This window comes from Meleagris gallopavo, chromosome 7, assembly GCF_000146605.3.
Source record: "Meleagris gallopavo isolate NT-WF06-2002-E0010 breed Aviagen turkey brand Nicholas breeding stock chromosome 7, Turkey_5.1, whole genome shotgun sequence".
Taxonomy (NCBI): Eukaryota; Metazoa; Chordata; class Aves; order Galliformes; family Phasianidae; genus Meleagris; species Meleagris gallopavo.
In genome coordinates, this window is record NC_015017.2 from 2,762,618 (window position 1) to 2,769,332 (window position 6,715).

The 6,715-nt window shown below is 45.6% G+C and overlaps 1 long non-coding RNA gene across 1 annotated transcript in view; it reads right to left on the bottom strand.

The window, feature by feature from the left end:
* The window catches only part of LOC104911615, a 15,972-nt gene extending 14,009 nt beyond the window's left edge, over window positions 1-1,963 (bottom strand). The window contains exon 1 of the long non-coding RNA XR_004160250.1: window positions 210-1,963. This is a non-coding gene — a long non-coding RNA (uncharacterized LOC104911615). The remainder of the gene's footprint in view (window positions 1-209) is intronic.
* Window positions 1,964-6,715: the final 4,752 nt, after the last annotated feature.

Sequence of the window (6,715 nt, forward strand, 5' to 3'; positions counted from 1 at the left end):
TTTTTAGTCTTTGCCACAGAAGGAGGATCAGCACTCCTTGCTGAGCTACCTAGCAGGACAGCTGGACACCTCTGTTGTTCAGTTTGAAGGCAGGTTAATGGCAACCTCTTCTCCCCTTTAAATTTTTCAATATTGCTCTTGGGCATGGACACTGTGAATGGAAAGGGGACACCAAATCTCCTTTCCATGGCCCCCCCTTTCCTCCTTACCTCTCTGCATGTTCCACGTGCTTTGGAGAAGATTCTCTGAACACAGAAGCCCACATCACATCTCTTTTTCTTTTTCTTTTTTTTTTTTTGTCTGAGGATGAGGATATCCAACTGATGTGTCTAGGTGGCTTAATGGGGAGATGCTTTTAGCTTCTGAGCAACCACTGATGAGTCCTGTACCCATAGCACAAACGCTGGAGAAGGCAGAGATCACAGAATCATAAAATCACCAAGATTGGAAAAGACCTACAAGATCACCCAGTCCAACCTTCCACCTGTCACCAATAGTTCTCACTAAACCACGTCCCTCAACACAATGCCTAAAATGATGCTCTTCAGCCAGTTTTCCCACTGCATCTCTTCCCAGTGTTAACAACAGCACAACCTAATCATCTTTGGAATAACGTTAAGAGTTCATACTGCTGAAAGCCAGTTTCAACCTTGATGACCTTGATGAAGGAATTTGACCCAAAAGCTCACTAAGGGGGAGATATATGATTTCCTACTCAGCTGACTAATTTTTTCCTTGTATTCTCATTTAATCTGAAATAACGTCATCTGCAGAGCATAGATAGAGAAGAAAAATATAAAGCAAGAGTTCAACAGAACAGGAGAATCGGCCAAGAGCAACAATAACGTTTCTCATTTTGCACATCTTGCCCAAATGTATGAAAAGCATGGCTCATATTGTTTCCCTCCCACCAACATCCTTAGTTTCAAAAAGAACACGTAGAAGCTTGGCTCGAGGTAGGCTTTCCATAGAAAGCTCCCAGTATTCTCAAGATTGAAACCCATCAATGTGAGTTTTTGTGACTCAAAACACACACTGCCAGCTACCCTTATCCCAAGGGGTCCGTGGGTGCGCTGGTGAGGTGTGGGTTGTTACACCAGTTCTTCCAGAAGAATAGATGTTCTTCCAGCTTGCCCCCTTCAGGCATGCCCTTGAACATCTCACAGGCCTAAATGAGATCATCAGATGCAGAGAACATGATTCAGAGCCTGTCCTCTGGCCTTTTTTCTTTTTTTTTTGATATGCTTTTCCCCCTCCATACTATTGGAAAGGATGCTATAACATGGTGATTCTCTATGAACTAGAGGTGCTTCTCAACGTTTTCTTATTGATATTCAGGACATTCACTTGCTTTAAAGAAACTGAAAGAAAAAGATGGGGGCAGTGAGATATTCTAGAAGCAGGCACAGCTCTACTGAAATTGCTGTAGATAAATCAAGATGCAGAAAGCAAGAGTCAGGAGAAATGATGTTAATTTCCATTTCCATCAGCTCCTCAAAGTTTAAGGATTGCTTATCTTAGTTTCAAGGATCCTAATGCATTATGGAATCCCACTCATTTTATCACCACGCAATAACAGATCCAGAATTTAGATTGTTTGTTTGTACATGAGCTCAATTGCAAAAACAGATGAAGTGGGAACTGCCCATATCTCTTGCATATGGAAATTTGTGTACAGAAACAAGAACACCCAGGCAGCTATTTGTCAAGAGATGAGTTCCTTGCTGTTTCTTGGTTGCACTCACAACGGAAACCCTGTTCTGCAATACTTTAAGCCTGACCTCCTGTGATTTACATGGTACCTTCATTTGCATTTCCAGTCTCACTGAAGCCTGATAAGTCAATATTAAATGGATATTAACAAGTTTATTGATTCACATTATAATCTTTGATGACACTCTCATCAGGACTGATTGGTTCCACTGTGTCAGGACTGGAATAAGGTCCTTTTAGGGACCTGCCACTGCACGCAGCAGCTGATGGCCATTGCAGACACTCACACTGTCATTCCCAGTAGCATCTACTGGCACAGACCCTAACAGCCTCTGAAGCAGTACATAGCTTTTATTACTCTTCATATTTTGTAGGAGAAGGATAATTGAGCAGGTTAACCCAGGAAGTCTGACACGAAGAAGAATTCAACATGATATCCCCACTTTCTGCTGCTCCTAAACCAATGGTTATGCCTAGAAATGCTGCAGGGGGGCCAGGTTCCTAGAAAGGAGTTTACAGTCAAATAAATTATTAACAAGGGTTTCATAAGCTGTTTCTTCATCTGATTTTACACATTCCAGTAGCACATGAGGAAATGCAAAGCCTTACCTATCAGCTTCTGCAGGCTGAATTGCAAAGCCTTTTGTCTCCAGAGCCTCTGCATCTACAGGGAAGGCAGCAGTGAGCACAGCCAGCATCTCCAGAGCAGCTGTAGCCTGGGCTTAGCGTGCACGCTTGGACAAGGGTCACTTAAAAGTGGGCTCTCTAAGAGGATGTTATTAGGAACAGCTGTGGGATCAGCCCAGTGGTTGCTCATGTGCCTCCAGCTGTGCTGGGCTAAGAGCAGAGCTCTCTGCAGCTCCAGGGAAGCACGGCGTTGCTCACGAAGGTGGGCCGAGGCCATAAAGTTTGGCAGCTGGACACGGTGGGATCATCCCATCCCTCTCCAACCACACACTGAGCCAGCTCAGCAGAATGTCCTCACCCACAGCCAGGCCCTTGCCCACGGCCACGTTTTTCCCCAAGAGGAAGAGGAAAATCATAACAGCATTCCTACTTGTCGACAGTCCTTCATGCTCAGCCTTCCCTAGAGAGCAGTGAAATGCTGCTTCAGGAAGCAAACTGCATTTTTTCCAGAGTGATGAATGGGAGAGGTTCTTCCCAGGCAAACACTGGACCGACCCCCAGCCCCGTAATCACGCACAGCCTGGGAGGACTGCAGCTGGCTGGTTTAGTGCTGCCCACCTGGGACAGCAGCAAGAAGTGCTGAATGCTACCTGGGATGCTCCAAGAGACTCCTCATGTTCTGTACGTGCTACTGGGAGGTCGGGTTAGATGTGAGAATAACATCCTAAACTGGGCAATAGACTCCAGTGACATGCAGGGACCACCTCAGTGCTTGGCCAAGACTCCCATTACTGTGTTAATACTCACACCCGGTCCATGGCCCAAGGCTGGTTTCTGCAGAGCAAAAAAGGAGTGATGGAGAAGAGGAAAAGGCAGCACAGAAAGGTCACTGCTATCTGCTGTTCAGCTCCCAGGACTTCTGCGTTCAAGGGCTCACAACCAGAGGTCGACTTTGCACTGACTGCTGGCAACATGCACACCTCTTGTGGAGGACAGCTGGGTCACAGCCTCGATTAGAGAGGCTCAGGCCCTCTGCCAAGAGACCTGTGAGACAGCAGCAGGAACAAACCCAAACACACAGCTCTTTGACTCCTTCAGATACTCTTCCATCCCACACACGGAGGAGAGTTAGCAGCCTTTGGACCTCGGGGGCTGTGAAATTCTGCAATGCTTTCAGTGCTGTGAGCCTTCTGGCTAGCTTTATCCCACGCTCAGGTAGTGAAGCCGGCGTTAATAACCCACACGGTGGGTTTAAAGCCAGGAGGAGGATGCAGAAATATCAGCAGTGCTCGCTAAGCCCATGGGAGCTCTGAGTCAAAGGAGCCAGGAGCAGCTCAGCAGAGCAGAGGCATCTTTTTGTTGTGCAAACCGTGACAGTTGCCAGCTTTCTCTTACCTGCTAAACCCATCTCAAGCATGTGGAAAAAGCATTTGGGAATGAGATCATGACATCAGCTGATGCTGTGCAATCCTCTTGCCTAAAGGGCAAGCTGAAGTCAGCTCTCTCTGGAGGCAGCAAGGAGGATGGGCTGATAGGCACTGATCAGCAAGGCTTGTATTGATAGCACTGGCCAAGTCCCAAGCCCCATGGCTGGGTGTCCAGTACAAGCTACACTTCTCTCCTGGAGCTCCCTGCAGTCCCATGGAGGATCATACAAATCATCCTCAGTGACAACTAATCATGCCTTGCTTCTTTCTGCACATCAGATTGGCATTTGAAAAAAACAAAAACAAAAACAAACCAAAAAATCCAAACCAAAAAAAGATCCACGGGTGTCTGTGCAAGCAAAGAGCTCGGTTCAGCCATGTGTTGGTGTGGGACACTCACCACATTTATCAAGGCATCAAGAGAAAGCATCAAAAGAACTGTGGATGTAAAGGGCCAAAGGAAATGTGAAAGGAGTAGAAGGGAAGAGGGATTTTAGTCTTCACAGTGGATGCATTTGTCTGACATGCAGCACACTTGAGTGTAACAACACTGTTTGGTAACAAGCTCAGCTCATCAGCCAGCACTAGAATCAGACTGTACTTGTTCATGCAGAGAGGGGGGAAAAATAATAATCCCACAAATCCCACATCATTAAGCACAACAAAAGGAAGAAGAACAGTCTGATAAGGGGCTGTGAGGGTCTGGGACAGACTAAAGGAGCCAAGTAGGTGGTTTGAAGCAAGGCTCTAAAGGGTTGCAGATGGGAGCCAGGTTCCCCTTCCTCACTGCCCACTCTCTCTTTCACTGCCCTACATGGCTGTGTATGGACCAGGGGTGTGCTCAGGACCCAAAGGTGGGTGCATAGCTCAAGGCACAAAACATGGCATCTGATACACCAGAAGCACCTCCAGTCAAAGAACAGGGTCTATTCAATTTGGGAACAGATGTGGCATGTTGTAGCAATCTGAAATACTCACAGACTTTTCAGATTAAACCACCCACGGCTCCATCAGTGAGATCTTCTCAGTAATCAAGTGGACAGGCCATTTATTTCACCATCAGCTACAACAAAGCGACTGTCTTAAGGTTTAGGGCATAAACTCAGCCTATCCTGAGATCACAGCATGGCTTATGGTGAATAGGGCAGGCAGGGATCCAGCCTTCAAGAAAAACAAGGCACCCTTTTGTGAAGCCAGCCCTTGGGGCTTCTCTTTGTCATACAAGAGTAATTATTTTGCATTTCTCACCCCTGTAGAAACTTGATGGTTGCGTTCCATTGCATCTGTTTGTACATCCCGTTATCAAGAGACTAGTAACACAAATGCATGACTAGAAAGAACGTGGTAGGTAAAACAGAGATGGCACGGCCATTCTAGCTATGCACAAGCAGTAATTAATTAATGTCAGAAGCAATTAATGACTCACTTCAAGGACGAGGCAAAAATGGTCTGTTTATATCTTTAAATGATGTTACTGCTGCTTAGAAAACAAAAACAAAACATCAATTGAAGATCAAACAGCTCCTGGACTCGTTTCCAGGAAATCCTGTGCTTCTCTCTCCAAGGTGCAGTGATTCATAGTCCTTCATTCTTGCTAAACAGACTGAAGTTGGGTGCTTTCATTTGCTCCACATAGACAAGTTTTCACTTTTTTGTCCAAATTTGCAGGTGCCCAGAGCCAAAATAAGCTGCAGAGTGTCAGACAATAATAAAAAATTGAGATTTATTATGAGTTTTGTATTATTTTAGCACTTTGGAGGCCTGGTGGGGAGCCAAGACGCCCTTCTCTTCCCTTTTGCCAAGCATTGTATGAAGCAGAGCAAAACAAAATGGTGCCTGTCCTCAACACTTGCATCCGAGCACGAGGGGACAGATCCTTGGGGGGGTACACAGAAATAGGAACTGCCCCGGGGGCTGTGATAGCAGCACATCAAGCAGTCCCATGTGCCTCAGTGCACCTAAGTTTGGGAGCAAGTGACAGTGATCATGCAGCCCTGTTGCTCTTCCTTCTCAAGGAAAGATCAGGCTCTAAAGGCATGATTTTATATAGCAATCTGAAGCTGTCAGCGTAAATACTGGATGCTATGAGTTACGAGCAGGAACAATGTATCATAAAAAAGTCTGAAGAATGCATGGTAAAATTAGAAAGGGAAGTGTTATTGTGGCTTCTTTAGTTTTTTAAGCAAAGCCCAGCGCTAATAATGTTACTTATTTAAGGGTCCCCCAAGCCACTACTCCATCCCAATGCTTCCCAGCAGAAATGTTTGAGGCCACTGAGTCACACTGGGAATTCCTGCCTGCCGAGGGGCTTGCTATTTTGGAAACAGCAGTCAGAACCTGGAATAGACAATGGAGCCCAGATTGAAAAGAGATGATGGATAGGAGGAAACGCTACTTGGTTCTGACATTCTTGCCTATCCCGAGCAAATGACGTTTCAAGGATGCAACACCAAAACAAACCAACAAGCTTTCAAAGTGGAAAACTCTCAGAGGTCTTGATTTGTCAACCATTAGAACAGGTTAGCCTTTGCCTTACAAACACATCCCAAGTAAAAACATGAGTCATACAATGGTTTGGGTAGGAAGGGACCTCAAGGATCATGAAGCTCCAACCCCGTGCTGCATGCAGGGCTGCCAACCTCTATATTTAATACGAAAGCAGGCTGCCCAGGGCCCCATTCAACCTGGCCTTGCACACCTCCAGGGATGGGACATAATGAACTCAACAAGAAAAAGAAAATAATAGTATTGTTTAGGAAATGTAGAACCACATGTTTTAAGTTGTATTGTTAAGTTTTGAAATTAAAGTCTGCAACATCCACAGTTTTCAACCTAACTCTTTTTGCAGTTGCCTTTCAGGAGTAATTTGGGAAATAGCAGCCAGGTCTGCTTTGCATATGGACAGATGTGTGCAAGACAACCGTGCATGGTCAGCTATTGATATTTTA